The sequence below is a fragment of the Marmota monax genome, unplaced genomic scaffold (assembly GCF_021218885.2).
Source record: "Marmota monax isolate L192 unplaced genomic scaffold, Marmota_monax_Labrador192_F-V1.1 WCK01_AAM20220418_F8-fsc00003, whole genome shotgun sequence".
Classification (NCBI taxonomy): Eukaryota; Metazoa; Chordata; class Mammalia; order Rodentia; family Sciuridae; genus Marmota; species Marmota monax.
The window spans coordinates 3,673,680-3,691,398 of NW_026694084.1; the positions used below are offsets into that span (position 1 = coordinate 3,673,680).

At 32.7% G+C, this 17,719-nt stretch overlaps 1 protein-coding gene across 4 annotated transcripts in view; it reads right to left on the reverse strand.

Moving 5' to 3' along the window:
* The window catches only part of Rad54b (RAD54 homolog B), a 104,444-nt gene that overhangs the window by 37,726 nt on the left and 48,999 nt on the right, over positions 1-17,719 (reverse strand). The gene's annotated exons all lie outside the window — the stretch shown is intronic.

The following is a 17,719-nucleotide window of genomic DNA, read 5'->3' on the forward strand; positions in this document are numbered from 1 at the left end:
TAGCTCAGTGGTAGAGGGTAGACTGTATGTAGCTCATGTATGAGGGTTCGATCCTCAGCACCATATAAGAATAAATAGATAAATGTAAATAAATAAATAAATAAAGATATTGTGTTCCGAAGGGCATAGTGGCACACGCCTGTAATCCCAGTGGCTTGGGAGGCTGAGACAGGAGAATTGCGAGTTCAAAGCCAGCCTCAGCAACTGCGAGACCCTATCTCTAAATAAAATACAAAATAGGGCTGGAGATGTGGCTCAGTGATTGAGTGTCCTTGAGTTTAATCCCTGGTACCAAAATTGTGTGTGCGTGTGTATGTATTATTTAAATTAAAGACCAAATGCCCTAGAACTACTATTCATAACTATTCAGTCAAATGCTCTCTGAATTAGCTGTGGTACAAGCAAAAACTGAAAAAAAAAAAAGTTACATTTCTCTGTTGATTCCTATTTAAATAACTTCATTCCAATCCAATATAGTTATTAGAACTTAAAGATCTTCCACCCTTCACAAACTCAGGCCATCTTCTGGGGAGAGGAGATCAAGCTGGTTCCTGCCAACACCCAAATTAAGCTCCTAGGTAAATCCACAGTGTCTCCTCCCACCAACAGAGGAAGCACCACTCAAACCATCAGTCTTTATCCTTGTGCAGTCAGGATCAATTCCAGACACAGTCCCCTGCCTTTAAACTTTTCTTGGCAAGAGTCACACACTAACTTCTCAAGTTCTGGAGGAAATATACAAAGCTTTCTGAAAGGTTTCAGAGACCCTCTTCCCCATTTACTTGGAGATAGAGTGGCCACTCCTCCTCCCTCTGCTGCATCTCAATCTTAAAAAAGACAAAACAAAAAATAGTGGTCTAGGGGACAGGGTTGTAGCTCAGTGGCAGAGCACTTGCCCAGCATGCATGAGGCACTGGGTTCGATTCACGGCACCACATAAAAATCAATAAAGGTATTGTGTCCATCTACAACTAAAAAAACAAAAAAAACCCTAAAAACTAAAAAAATATACTGGTCTAATAGATCGAAAGGCACAAATTCATAATTTTATAAATAATGGTGTCTTTTAATATTTTGAAGCAAAATTACCATACTATAATGTACTAATTCAAATTACACTTGATCACGACAGACAAAATTTCCCCAAATGACCTTATCTCCTTCTTTTCCCCTTGGCAATTATAGATTAGACATAAAACACCAACCATCCTGTCATGAGAAATTTAGACCCTCATACTGAATCATAGCTCCTGCTTCTCACCTAACTTTTGTGCACTATGTATAGGCAAAAGTCAGTCTAGCTGAAGGTGGCAAAATCTAACTTCCACATTACCGAAGGCATTTCACTATGACTTTTACCTAATACACACCTGATCCAGGGAAGCCATCAAAACAATACAACTTAACAAAAACCAAATAAATTTTAACCTTTTAAAATACATCATTTATTTAAATGGAAAAAAAAAAGAAATACCCTAATATAAGGAATAAGAATGATCACTTCTATTCAACACTGTCCTATAAGTCCTATCCATTACAATATGACAATTAAAACTTTAAAAGCAAAAGGAAAGGAAGAAATAAAAACTGTACCTATTTGCAGATAATGACTGTTTTCACAGAAATCCCCAGAGATTCTAAAAACTGACTAGATCTTATAAAACAAATTTAGCAGGGTCACAAGACATAAGGCTCATTGGCAAAAAGAAATCAGAAAATGAAATTTTAGAAATTCCATCCCCAGTAACTCCAAAAAAAATCACACAAATACTTAGAAAAATAAAACAAAAGGCATCCAAGTCTTCTATACAAAAAAAAAAAATTAAAGAGCTTTGTTGAAAAAAATTAACAAATCTAAATACATATAAAATAACAAATCAAAATCTAATTAAAGAAAGCATCTATTTCATGTATTGGAACATTCAATTTGGTTAATATAACAATTTTCAGATGGGCTCAGTGGTGCTTAACTATAATCCCAGATACTCCATAGACTCAGGCAGAAATATCACAAGTCTGAGGCAAGTCTCAGCAATTTAGCAAGACCCTGTCTCAAAATAAAAGGACTGGGATTATAGCTCAACGGTGAAATGTCCCTGGTTCCAATCCCCAGTATCCAAAAAAAAAAAAAAAAAAAAGAGCAATTTTCTCCAAAATGGTTGATACAACCAACACAATACCAATCAAAATCCCAGGATACTTTTGGCAGAAATTGGTTAAGATATCTTAAAAATCTATATGAAATACATACTCCAACCTATTTTATTTATTTGTTTATTCTGTGGTCCTGAGGATTGAATCCAAGGTTTCACATGTTAGGCAAACATCCTACCACTGAGCTACATCCCCACCCACCAAAAATATGTTTTAAAAGAACAAAAGTTGGAAGTTTACAAATATGCTACAATAATCAAAATAGTTTGGTATTGGCCAAAAACAAAACAAAAAAAACCAACAATGATCATGGTTCAATGAAAAGAAATTGTAGTCAGAAACACTCAGTCAGGTATCTCCTAAAAAAAAAAAAAATGATGAAACAAACTCAATGGAGAAAGAAGAAAGACTTTTCAACAAATGTTGATTGAACAAGTGGCTATGCATTTGCAGAAAATGAGTATCAACTATTAAGCCTCAAAAATTAACTTAAAATGGATCATAAACCTAAATGTAAAATCTAAAATGAAAAACTGCTAACAGAAAACATAGGAGAAAATATTTGTAATCCTGGGGTAGGCAACAGGTTCTTAGAACACAAAAGCACAAAACAAAAATTGTAAATTGAATTTTATCAGAATTTAAAACTTTTGCTTTTTGAAAGATGCCATAAGAAAAGCAAAAAACCACTGGCTATGGTCAAATGTCCACAATACATGTATGATACAAAACACTTTTATCCAGAATATAAAAAGAAAACTTATAGCTTAAAAATAAGACAATAAGGGCTGGGGTTGTGGCTCAGTGGTAGAGTGCTTGTCTAGCATGTGCGAGGCTCTGGGTTCGATCCTCAGCACCACATAAAAAATAAGTAAATAAAATAAAGGTATTGTATCCAACTACAAATAAAAAATAAATATTTTTTTTTAAATAAGACAACAAATAAATCAACAGAAAATGAGCAAAAGACTTAAACAGACAACTGAGGAAAGAATATGTACAAAAGTTCAATATGCACAAAAAAGATGTTTAACATCATTAATTGTCTGAGAAATATATATTAAAAACAGTGAAGTTCCACTTCATTTCCCTTAGAATGGTTAAAATAAAAATAAAAATAAAAACAAGTCAGAGAATATGGAGAAATTACAACTATCACAAACTGCTGCTGGGAATGTAAAACAGTGCAGCCACTTTGGAAAATACCATGGCAGTTGCTCAGACAACTGAAGAGTTGCCAAATGATACACTACTTCAATTCCTAAGTATGTGCCCCAAACAATGAAAACCCATGCTCATGCAAAAACCTGTACACAACTGTTTTTTGCAGGACTATTCAGAATAGCTCAAAGGTAGAAACAAGTCAAATGCCCATTCAAGTGTCCAAATGACAAAATGGATAAATAAAATGTGGTTAAATCCACACAATGGAATATCATTCATAAAATATTGATACATACTCAAACATGGATGAACCTTAAAAACATTTTGCTAGGTTAAAGAAGTCAGTCATAAAGACCTATGTTTCATGATGTTGTTCACATGAAATGTCTAGAACAGGGAAATATATGAGAAAGATTAGTGGTTGCTTAGAGCTAGAGGATAGTTATTTCCACCACCTCACGAGATCGCCTAGTGATAGCTAAAAATATAAGGTTTCTTTTTTGGGTATAGAAAATGTTCTAAAATTGACTGTGGTCACTGTTGCACATAACTCTGAATATATTAAAAGCAAATTGTATGGTATGCAAACTATGTCTCAAACTTGCAAAACACATGCACAATAACAGTACGTACTCATTAAACTGAATAAAATGATTTTGAAAACCTACTGTAGCAAATATTGACAAAGACATGGAGCAACTGGAAGGAATATAAGATGATGCATTGGGAAAAAGTACAGCTGATCCTTTAAAAGTTATATATACCTACATTAACCACTGCTTGGTAGAGATGGAGGAAGAAAAGGGAAAGAGGTAGTTGAAGAAGTTGAATATGTTGATGACATATGTCCACAAAAAATACTTGTACATCATCAAGCAAGGTAAATTAATCACTCAAAGGTCTAAAAATCCAGTATCATCATTAGAACTCAGATAACTCATTATTTTATCACTGGCACTCATGGATTTTAGAAAATGAGTCTTGACTTTCTTCAACAAATAAATTTATAGTCAGAATCATCAAGGTTTTTTCCTTAGAAAACAGATGATTCATATCCTGCTTGAATCACCTCTATCCAGAGTGCCCTGAAAGAATTCAGACTGCTTTGTTAACTCTGAGCAGAGACCAAGAAGACACAGAACTTAAACACAACTTCTCCATTTCCTGACCTTCCTTCCATAATAAGGGTATATGGATAAAGGATAATTTTCAGATACCTCTTTGTATATACCACTAAAAAAAAATGTACACGTGTTTACTGTTTATATATTATTGTAAATACATTTCTGCATAATCTTCTATTGGAATAACATATAATTTAATTAGTGCTCTATTGTTGAGCTTTTTGTTGTTATCAATTCTATTTTACACAATCTTTGTTCATCTTGATTTTCAAGATAAAGTCCTAGAAATTAAAGCACTGCTCCAACAGGTTTCAAGATTTTCAGACTTGTCTTAAACCAACAAATTTTTCTCCAAAAAAAGGCTGTATCAATGATATTCCCACCAATCACAATATATCATCAGCACAATATCATCTTTACCAACTACTTTCTAATATTTTATACAGTAAAATTGTCTTCTTTCTTGATGTAGTTCTATGAATTTTTTTTTAGAGAGAGAGAATTTTTTAATATTTATTTTTCAGTTTTTCGGTGGACACAACATCTTTATTTTTATGTGGTGCTAAGGATCGAACCCAGCGTCCTGCACATGCCAGGCGAGCGCATTACCGCTTGAGCCACATCCCCAGCCCAAGTTCTATGAATTTTATATGAATCTCTCTATATAGATTAATATAACTGCCACAACCAAGATATAGAATAGTTATTTCCACCATCCCACAAGACTCTCCAATGCACTCACCCTACCCCTCCAGAAATTACTGACCTGTTTCCCATAAATACAGTTTTAGTTTTTTTTACAATATCCAATAAATGGAACCATCCAGTATACAAACTTTCAAGACTGGTTTCTCTTACTTGATACAATGTTTTTAAGATTCATCCCAAATTGTTGCTTAAAGCAACAGCTTATTTATTTTTGCAGAACAGGGGATTAAACCCAATGTTTCTCTACCACTGAACTACATCTCCAGCCCTTTTTATTTTAACACAGGGTCTCCCTAAATGGTCCAGGCTAACCTGGAACTTGTAATCCAATGATCTCAGTCTCCTAAATAGCTGCAATTACATTTATGTGCCAGCACACCCAGTTGTTCTTTATTATTATATATAATACTGAACAACAGTGAGCTGTTTCCAGCTCTTGACTATCATAAGCTTCTATATTGTGTGAATACTCATGTTTACCAACTAACTGGTAGAAACAGTATCTTCTTAATGACATAATTCAAATTTGATTATTGGTGATAAGACGTTTTTAGATATATCTTCGTTTTCTCTTTCTTTGACTCCCCTAAGTCACATTCAACTTAAAGGATATACTTAAGGTAAAAAAGAAGATTCTCATTTCCTCTACCAGGACCAGTTGGGGGTTTGGTTTAGGGAAAAATTATGTTGTGGGATGGAGGAAATTGAGTTGAGGAGGGTTATGTTCTTTTCTTCCTTCCTTCCTTTCCTTTCTTTTGTAGATTTAGAACAGTGACAATAAATGAGCCCCCTTTAAAGTGAAAAAAAAAAAAATTCTCATGTCTTTAAATTTTTAATCTGACCAGAAAATACACAATGTCCACTTAAGCCAACATGTTGTCCAAAATGTACAGTCTAAACCTAGACTCTCAATCACTACTTTTTTTTATTTTAAAATATCTTTATTTATTTATGTATATGTGGTGCTGAGGATCAAACCCAGGGCCTCGCACATGCTAGGCGAGCGCTCTACCACTGAGCCACAACCCCAGCCCTCTCAATCATTACTTATTTCAAAATTTCACATAAATTTTTAAATAGAAAATAGACACAAAGAATATAAATTAGGGGCTGGGGTGCTGGCTCAGTGGTAGAGTGCTTGCCTAGTATATTCGAGGCACTGGGTTCAATTCTCAGCACTGCATTAAAAAAATAAATAAATAAAGGTCCATTGATAACTTAAAAAAACATAAATATTAAGAAATTCGGTCAAAATTAAATAAAAAACACAAAACTATTACATTTTAATATGTAAAATGCTAAAAAAAAAACCACTTAAAACATTGATTGTGCTAGAAGAATCAGAATCTACTTAATGTCTTACTTAATAGGAGTTACTAAGATATGGAGCAATTGTAAAACTTTAAATAAACACAGGTCATTTACACAGACTGTCCTATTTTTGTCAGGGTTTACCCATAGGAAGGAAGGAAGGAAGGGAGGGAGGGAGGGAGGGAGGGAGGAGCAGGGGAGAAGGGGATGGGAGGAAGGGAAGGAATGAGGAATGAAGGGGAGGGGAGGAAGGGAAAGAATGGGGAGGGAAGGAATGGGGGTGAAGGGGAGGGGGAGAAGGGGGAGGGTGGGGAAGAAAAGGGAAAGAAAATTTGGGCAATGTAATATTTAACAAATTAAAAGTTGCCAAGATAAAGTAAGCCCACTCACTTATTAGAAATATAAGTATTATACTATACTCTAAATCAATGAATATTCAATGTGTTTCAGTAAAAGAGCCAAACAATACTTGATTTTTCTTTTTTAATAAGAAAAACAGGTAGTGAGGGAGGAATTAGTGCACTCTTTGGCTTCTTACTTGACAAACTTGTTTTTCCACAGTAAATCACTGAAAAGACCATTGCATTAAAAATACATTATGTTTCAGGGAGAAATAAGGACACTCTGTATAAAGAGAAATTTTAACACCAGAAAAAAGTGATCTACTTTCCATTATTTCTATTTTAAGTATCCAAACACCCTAGTCATTACCTCTATTCAATTTCCCACCTTCCAACTACTCCAATCTGACTTCCAGTATCATCCTCTCCCCAAAACTGCAAATATTAAGGGTCACGTAGGAGCTGTCAATAAATCCAGGTCAGGGCTGGGGCTATGGCTCAGTGGTAGAGACCTTGCCTAGCATGTGTGAGGCACTGGGTTCAAACCTCAGCACCACATAAAACATAAATAAATAGGGTTTAAAAAATAATCAGAAAAAAAAAAAAGAACACTGGCTGTACTACAGCTGTGTGCCCTATCTCACTGTGCATTTGTATTATTATCACAACATATGGAAATGTAAAATGAAATAAAAATAAATCCAGGTTTTTATTCCTATATACAATGCTCAAAAGCTTTGGACAGTATTACTTCCTCCTTGAAATAGTGAACTCTATTTCTGTAGCTCTTAACACCCTTATAAGGTTCCTCTTACCTCATTAGCTGCTGCTTCCTAGTCAATGCATACTTCTTTATCTAACCTTTCCTATTGGAGCCCTTAAGAACTTAGTACTAGGCTGCCTTCTACTCTCATGCACATCTTGAATTAGCTCCTCCTCCCCGTGGCTTTGATACAATCCATGTACTAACAACTTTTTTTCCCCATATCTCTAACACAGACCACAACTCTAGATTTGTGTATCTATATACCCAACTATCTCCAGATATGTCCACATGGATGTCTAACCAACATCTCAAATCATCATGTCCACTATCTTCTCTCCAAAAACTGCATCTTCTTTATTTTTCCTGTCTTATCCTTGTTCAAGTGAGAAATTTGGAAATCATCCTTGATACTTTCTACTTCCTTAGTCCCACAGCTGATCAACCACATAATCCAGACAAGTTGACCCGATTCTCAAAGTTATATACTATTTGCCTTCTCTGTTGCCTCCACTTATTCTGAGAAATCTTTACTGAGTTCTTTTCATGCCAATATTTCTTTAAACCATATTCCACATTTATTATTTTTAAATATAAATTTGAGCATGTATCCCTCTTGCTTAAAATTCATTAGTTTTTATAGTTCTCATGGAATTATGCTGCTTCCTGTCAAAGGGCCTTTTATTTGTCTTCCTCTAACACACTTAACTAAATTAATTTCTACCCACTTCTGTATAAATTTCCCTGTTTAATGGATTAGATCAAGTTGCCCTATTATTTCAGCATTATCTCAACAATTAATTATATAACAAATTACTTAGGATCAGTCTTCCCCACTATACTCTGAATCCTGAGATGAGTGGTCTGTTTTGACTTTGTACATCAACAAACTCCCAGATAATAGGTACTCTTCAAAATTGCCATTTTGACTGTAGGTAAATTTTGACTTCATGGTTTTGAAAATATTTATGAAAGATAGAATTATCTCAAAATTAGTTTTAATCTGGAAAATAGCTTTAGAAAATAAACTCATTTTTTGTTTTTACGTTAAAGACTTGTTACTCTCAGAGCAATTGTTTCCCAAGTAAACTTTCTAAGATTCACCAGCCACTTCTTTGTGTATCATATCTTAATGATTACAGCTTTTATCAATGTGAGTTCTTTTAAAACGATAATTTCTAACAAATGTAAATTGCTCATTTTGTATAACTAAATTTAGTCAAGATTGTATTAATCCACCAATTTTTAGTCAAAAATTAGTGGCCAGTTTTCAGATACATTACTTGTCAATGTGTTATTTTTGTTGTTTTTAAGCCCGATTTCCCAGAGAAAGTTTGAAGGTTTTCAGCAATAACAAAAAAGATGGGGTGATTTGACCAGTTTTTGAACTTTAAAAAATTTTGTGTTGTGCAACTGTAACCAATTTTAATTAGTACTTAAGTAATTCTAATAGCTGTAGTTACTATGAATCAAATAAAGCACTGATAATAACTTTGTTTTTTTTTTAATGTGGCCTTCTGCTTTTTATTGGGTTATTCAAGAGAAAAATATAATTTCCTTTAAATAGTCCAAGAGTTCCCTAAGGCAGGGTAAAAAGAATGTCTCATCAAAATGACTGGGGAAAACATCCTAGATCAAATATTCTGTTATATTTTCACTGTCTAAACAAATTATTTTATATCCAAGAACACTCCAATACCACCAGCAGCAAGAAAAAAAAAAGAAAAAGAAAAAGCTGAATTAAATAAAGCATAATAATTAAATTCCGGGAACTCAGAAATTACTTATAATTAACTTTGAAATAGCCTTAGACTCTTCAGATTTAATACACTCTCGCAGAGCAGGGGAAGAGCACAAACCATGGAGCCAGACTGCATGTGTTTAAATCTTGGAATCCACCACTTAATAGCTAGGTGGCCCTGGAAAAGTACTTATTAAAACATTTTGTGACAGTTTATGATTCTATAAAATGAAAGGAATACTAATACCTACCTTCATACTGATCATGAACATCAGATAACAGATGTAAAATGCTTAGAACCATTCTTGTCACATAAAAAATGCTCCCTAAGTGTTTACTACTGTCATCATCATTTTACCTTTGCCCTGTTCCCATCAGTCCCATTTAAAATATTATGTAGGTGCAGGGCATGGTGGTACATGCCTGTAATACCAGCAATTCGGGAGGCTGAGGAATAGGATCAAAAGTTCCAGGCCAGCTGTAGCAACTGAGCAAGACCCTGTCTCAAACGAAAAGAAAAAAGGGCTGGGAATGTAGCTCAGTGATAGAATACCCTGGGTTCAATCTTCAATATTTAAAAAAAGAAAAAAAAATCTACCTACTAGGGCAGGTAAAAGAAGATGAGTAACTCCAAAAAATACAATGAAGATCAGTAATGGAATGGTGGAACATCACAACCTCCTAAATCTAGACTATTTGTACAACAGAAAATATTGACTTACTATGTCCCAGGCTAACCACTCTAAAAAATTCCAATCTAACAATATTTTATTTCTAAACTTGGTTCTGATCTATATCCCCCTTGACCATGTACTGTACTTCCCAAATCAACAGATCTGCATGAACATGACAATTGAAGGCCCATCAGCAAGATTACAAAGTAAGGATGCGTAAGATCATGCTTTGAAGAAGATAATGCCATTTACTATTAATAGTGGGCATTATCATCTTAATGAAAGATTCCTAAGTATAGGATGATTTAATTACATATCCCACAACTGCAAGCCTTTAATATTATAAACACAAAAGTTGTTTTCAGTGGTAAAAATAAAATTTAAAATATCTCAAATAATAAAAAATGCAAAGAGTCTTGCAGATTGTTTTTGTTTCAAAATTACCAAATCTCTAGAACTTTTAACACACATTAACATATAACTGCAATATGAATTTAAGACTAAAAGATTTTATTAAACTAAAGATTATAAAACATTAATGCACAAGTCCCTTCAGACAGATAATCAGCCATAGTTTTCTTATCTAATAAAAGAAATTGAATGTCAACTAAGTACAAATATCATTATGTGTAAAATAAACTTAGAAGATACTTTTTTGCATTAGAGATCATTTTCTGAATACACTTTATAAGCATGACAGGGACTATACAGTTCATATTTCTTCAATACCTCATGTCAAAGAATATATTTGCAGCAAGTACAAAAATGAAAAAAAAATAATCAAACTACAATATTTCCAGGTATCTAAATTATCTGCTTGACATTTTTAATTCATTTAAATATTAGATGAGTTATACATCAATTTCAATTATGACATTTGTTACTGAACATGCAAAGCTTTATTTAAAAAAAAAACTCATACATTGTTGATTGAAATGTAAAAATGGTACAATCACTTTGAGGAAAGGTCTGGCAGTTTCTTAAACATTAAATGTAAAAGTTCCCTAAGCAGGCATTATGTCCACAATAAATCCGTAGAATATTCATAAAATACTTATACATTAAGAGCCAAAATCTTGATATTTCCCAGAAGTCCATCAAAAGAAAATGGATAAATTTATATATCTATACAATGAAATACTATACAGCAATAAAAAGGAATGAACTATTGATACAATATATGAAATCAGATAAATGTCAAAAACACTAAGTTAACCTAAGTTAAGACCAAGTTAAAAAAGAAGAAAGTATGCACTGCCTGGTTCCAATTATATGAAGTTCTAGTACAGGTAAAATCTACTTAAGATTTTTAAACAGAACAATGGTTGTCTGAGGTGCCAGGGGATTGATTTCAAGAAAAGGGCAGCAGGGACTTTCTGATGTGATAACATTCTGTATCTTTTGTGTGTATGCACAGTACTGAAGATTGAACCCTGGGCCTCACCCAAGATAGGCTAGCACAGAGCTACAGTGTAAATTCTTTCCCACTCTGTAGAATGATTGATCTTAAATCAACAAGGAGCAAGATAACCTGAAACATCTCCAAATCCACTTTTCTTTTCCTCCAGTTCTTACATCATTTTAAATCCTGACTGGAGTTTGAGCAATACAAATATAGGTATTTTCCAAAACTTATCAAATCATACATTTAAGATTTCAAAACTACACAAATATTTATTTTGTGCAAATAAACATAAGACTCTAGTAATGTTGAAATGTTTAGTGATAACTATTCTAATTTTGTAACATGCTTTAAAATAATGTTTTTCTTGAAGCTGATCCCAGCATAGATGGTGAAAAGGAACAGTTTCAGAGGTTCTTTTAAGGATAGGGACATCAGAACGAGCTAATGGACTAGATGTGGGCAGTTAGGAAAAGACAGTAATTAAAAATGGCTTCTAAATTTTTAGCTTGACCACCAAGTAACAGAATATACTGAGACCAGAGGAGGTACAAGGAGTAATAAGGATTACCTTTCTTCCCCATCCCAGGCAGGGTTATCTGTCCTTGAGCACACACCCACCACAGGAATAAGGGATGGCTCCAGAAGACCTACGACACAGACTCTGGGACAGTAGTGCCCTGTGTCTCTCCTTTCTTAGCAAAGCAATAAAACTTGTTTTTCTTTTTTCTCAATAAAATAATAATAATAATAATAATAATAATAATAGTGGTTTCCTTAAAAAATGGAGGGTTAGATAAATATGCAATAAAGCAAATATAGTAAAACATTAACTGATATTTTGAATTGATTTAAATACTAGAACTTTTTCAATTCTGACATTACAATTATTGAACATGTAAAGCTTTATTTAAAAAAAACACTATTGATTGAATTATAAAATGGTATAATCACTTTGGGGAAAGGTCTGGCAATTTCTTAAAGTCAAATGTATAAATTCCCTAATCAAGCATATGCCAAGCAAAATCTAAGTGGTAGGAATATGAATATTTATTACGAAATTCTTTCAACTTTTTATTGTATATATGAATGATTTCTTAATAAAAATGTTGGGGTTTGTAAAAATCTTTGTTTATTCCATACCATTTTTTGGGGTGGTGGTGTTGAGGACTGAACCCAGGGGTGCTCTACCATTGACCTACACTCCCCAGCCCCCACCCCTTTTGAACTTGGATTTTGAGATGCACCCCTTTTTAACTTTGATTTTGAGACAGGATCTTACTAACTTGTCCAGGCTGGCCTCAATCTTACAATCTTCCTGCCTCAGCCTCCTAAGTAGCTGGGATTACAGGAGTGCATCACTGCACCCAGCACCACACATACTTTTAAAACACAAAAGATCTATTAATAAAGTGTAATACTAATACATCCATTTTTTTCAATTGCCTAGGCTAACTTGATTGGTAGTTTTATTTGCATTTACTCATTTATTTTGCTTTCCACTATTTATAAAGCTACTGAAAACTTTAAATAATTTCAAATCATAGCTACTAGTTTTAATCAATTTAAAAGATATATAAAAAATTAAACAATTTCTCAAAATAGTACATAAAGATTTAGTATAATTCTGTTAATGTTTAATTTAGTTGCATAAAGAATTTTCTCTTGTATTTAATTATGCAATATTTCATTTAATTCTTTTTATAATCAAATTCACTATCAAATATTTTTAAAGATTTTAACCTTTATTTTTTATTTTTGTTTATGTGGTGCTAAGGAATAAAAGCAGTGCCTCACTCGTGCTAGGCAACTGCTACCACTGAGCTACAACCACAACCTTCACTATCAAATTTTGATTTTGAGAATTTGTGGGTCTTAATATTTGAAAAAATATAATATTTAGATAGGTACATTTGGCATTATATAATCATCTAAATAAATTTATTTCAATTATACCTCATCAAAAAATTTCAACTCTATTGTATTGAATTCTTTTCTGGGGGGGTAATAAAAAAATACAAATCAATATAATGTATTAATTGTAATTAAAAGAATATGTATTAATAAATCATTTGCTTAACCACCATCATCAGTGGTATATATTAAATATATATTTAATATGTTTTAAACATGTCTTTAAGATACAGTTAAACTTTTGCAAATCAAAATCAACCAAGACTGACTCAGAAAAAATTACTTTAGTATACTTACTACAATGAATGTAATTCTGGTTTTTAAAAATACACAAAAATAAAGTTTCTTAATCTGCACAGCCCTAAATGCTAAGGAATTGTGTCACTTGAAACCAAGTTTAGACAATTCTGGAGAAAAATACAATTACCAGATTATTCTAAAAGAAGGCACATGGAAAATATTCATATTTTAAACATTTTCACAAAAAGATGGAAAAGGGAAGATCAACTCTTTCAAAAGTGAAATACCAAGTTGTTTCATTACACAAAATGAAAAATTTTAATATTTCAAGAAACCTGGCATTTATTAGAAATGAGAAAATTAAGCTTTTCTTATAAAATTAAGCTTTTTCTTATTATAAATCATATCTAGTTTAGAAAATCATAAGTTATAATAATAACAACATATCCATTTAAGCTCATGTGGATAAAAGACAGAAAGCTGGCAAAAATAACCTAACCACTACCTAGATAAATACATTGAATGAAATAAACTTTCAATTTATTTTTCAAATTTAAAATACTTCTACAGAATCAAATCTAAAATCAAAATAAATTCACTCTTCTCTATATTTTCCCAGTACTATATGTTATAGATAAAATTCCATACGTAGGATGTCTGGAAGCTTCCATGTATACACCGCTGGTACTAGCAGAATTTCTTCCTCCCATTAGTGATACTGTCCTCAAAACAAACTGCTAATGGAAGTTGGTAAGTAGTCCCCAAACTCAAAATATCTCAATATCAAAAAAAAAAAAAAAAAGGTTAACTCATAATTTCCCTAAGATACTTTAAAAGATAATAAACAACCTCCAAAAAAATGTTCTGTGGTGAAACGAGCAATTTTCTTTATTCAGAAATTCTTATAAACTACACTATAGTAATCATGGTTTGTAGGGAGGAAGTGGTTAGAAAATGGAGAATTACATACATTTAAACTTTTGCAAATCAAAATCAAACAAGATTGACTCAGAAAAAATTACTTCAGTATACTTACTACAATGAATGTAATTCTGGTATTTAAAAATACATAAAAATAAAGTTTCTTAATCTGCACAGCCCTAAATGCTAAGGAATTGTGTCACTTGAAACAACCAAGTTTTGTATAATTCTGGAGAAAAATACAATTACCAGATTATGCCATTTGATGGGCAATAAAGGAATTTTCAAAGGCAATATAATTACATATCATTTTGTATATACATGATTTTTTTTTTACCTTGCACAATGACTTTAGAACCAAACTACCAAAAGAGGTATGTTGTACTTTTTGAACAGAAAAATATTCTAGAACCATCTCAGAGAATTAACATTCCACAAAACACATTTTGGAAAATTGATTTTGTTGTATAAAGTCAATACTTTAACACTCATCAATTTCAAGTGATAGCATGCTGAATATGTGATTAAATTTCATATAAATAATTTGCATTGTAATTTCAAAAAGTAAAACTGTCTAAAGAAGTATTTACTAGAATTATAAAAATACTACCTCAAATTAGAGGACTCAAAGGAAAGTCATAGCACAGATGAAAGAGAGAAGATAAAATGGTCAAATGAATATGATTTATACCCAAGACATTTCTATAATAAAAAGCTTAACTCTAATACAAGATATAAAAAGTTTTTTAATTCAACTAATGAAATTAAGTAATCAATAAGCTAAAATAGTACCCACAAGAGTTTATTTTTTGTTTCTATAGCCACAACCTAAATTTCCAATTAAATTTTCTCTCACTACAATGCCTACTACTAAATGCTACTATACTCTCTTCCTAAATTACAGCTCTATTATATTGTCCCCCTAATCAAACATTTGCAGTGGCTTCCCATTGTATATTCGGTTAAGTCTGACTCCTTAAAAATAGCATTTTATTTAATCCATTATCTGGCACCAACCAACATCCAAATTGATATCCCTTTGCTTACTTCAACCCATTCTGCTTTTCCACAAAACTTTTTTTTTTTTTTTTTTTTTTTTTTTTTTTTTGAGAGTCTAACATGATTTAGGCACCAAGTTAGGTTGTAAAATACTCTTATTTCAACCCAGGTGCAGAAGCTGAGACAGGAGGATTTCGAGTTCCAGGCTAGCCTTAGGCTATTTAGTGAGATCCTATCTCAAAAAAAAGGGGGGGGGGAGTTAGAGATGTAGCTCAGATATTTAAACATGTCTTTAAAATACATTTAAACTTTTGCAAATCAAAATCAAACAAGACTGACTCAGAAAAAATTACTGGATTTAACCCCCAATGCTGTTTTTAAAAATACATAAAACTATCTCATTGACTCAAATTTTAACCAGCATTATAATCCATAAGAGGGCCTATTACAAAAGACTGCAGGACGCCATCCTCAAAAGTTTCTGATTCAAATGGAATTTCTAACAAGTTCTCAAGTGATGCTGATGTTACAAAGCACTACACTTGGAGAATGATAGCTCTACTCCAAAAAGTCACAAACTGGAAGCCCCATGGCTGAATGAAGCCCACTCACATGTCTACATGGTATCTGAAAAACATTTTGAATTATTTGTGAATATTTTAAAATTGAAAAATATTATGTATATTGCAGGTTTCTGGTTTACTCCTGCAAGTAAAATTCTACTCAAGTTAAATAGAAGCTCCAGAGAGGTGTCCTAGTCTAGGTTACCAGAGTCTGAATTGGGTCTCTGTAATTTCACTTTAAAGCACCTGGCTTAGCATTGCATTTGTGCTTGCACACCCTGATCATTTTTTTTCCCCACTCTCCATTCCTTTTTTCGAGAGCTCACTCTGACTTCAAACACCCTTTCTCCCTGTATTGCTGAAATTCTAGTTGCCCATTCTCAAGCTTGATTTAAAATTCTTTCTCAACAAAATCCCAGCCAAATAGATATTCTTAAGTAAAACACATATTAAAAATTTAACAAAAGTTTAATGTGTTCTTTAAAAATCAAGGTTTTATTTCCACAAATACTAAAATAGCAATGTTTACCTGAAACAAGGCTATCTCATTAAATTATAAACATAAGATATTTTGCTATTTTCAAAGTAAAATTTTCATTTTTCACTGATTTTTTACTTTTAAAGAAACCTATTTCAGGAAAATGAAATAGGATATAACTTTCAATCACACAGTCAAAATACAACTTCAATATGATATCAGATCTCAATTTATAGAACATAAAAGAGAAAGGGTATGATTCCCTTGGTTTTAACCTAACAATTATTAACCGTAATCTTTTGTTGCTGCTGTTGTTTGTGGTCCTGCAGATTGAACCTAGGGCCTCATGCATGCTAGTCAAGCACTCTACCACTAAACTACATTCCAAGTCTTAAAAGTAGCTTTAATTAAATAAATTCTTCAAAATTTTAAATCTAGAAATCTGGAGGATATTTTAACAGATTTTTACTTGTATAGAATAAATTGGGAGGAGGGGAGGAGAAAAGAAAAATGAATACTGGTCCTTGCTCTGCTGAAGCTTTGTTACCGCAGTAAGTCACTGAGTTCTCCTTGGACCTGGGACCTATTTCTTTACCTCTAAATTGAAGAGGAGGGAAAAAGTGTTTTCCAAATGTCTTCCATCTCTAAAATCTAAGACTTACTCCTTCAAAAGATGAAAACATAAAAAATAGTGTCATAATAAAATTATGGCATTTGCCAGTAAATGGATGGAAATGGAGAATATCATGCTATGTGAAATTAGCCAAACTCAGAAATTCAACAAACATTTTCTTTCATATGCAGAAGCTAGAATAAAACAAAGGAAAGTGGGAGGGGAAGATAGGATAATATAAAGAGCCAATCAAATATGAATTAATACATGAGCAAAAGTAAATCTAGTAGAGGAAGAAGAATGGGAGAGGGGAAGAAGATGGGAAAGAAAGGGGGAGAATCATGAACTGAAAACAATTTCCATGCATGTAAGAGTGTGTCAGGATTAATCCAACTACTGTGTATAACTATAAATAAACCTCTAGTTTAAAAAAAAAAAAAAAACTACAGTGTCATACAGATACGGTTTTTTTGTGGTGGTGGTGGTGGTGGTGATGGTGGTACTGGGATCAAACCCAGGGCTTTGCACATCTCAAAGTAAGTGCTCTACCACCAAGCTGCATCTGCAGCCACAGAGAAAAGCTTCTTGTTATTGAGTCAGTATAGTTTC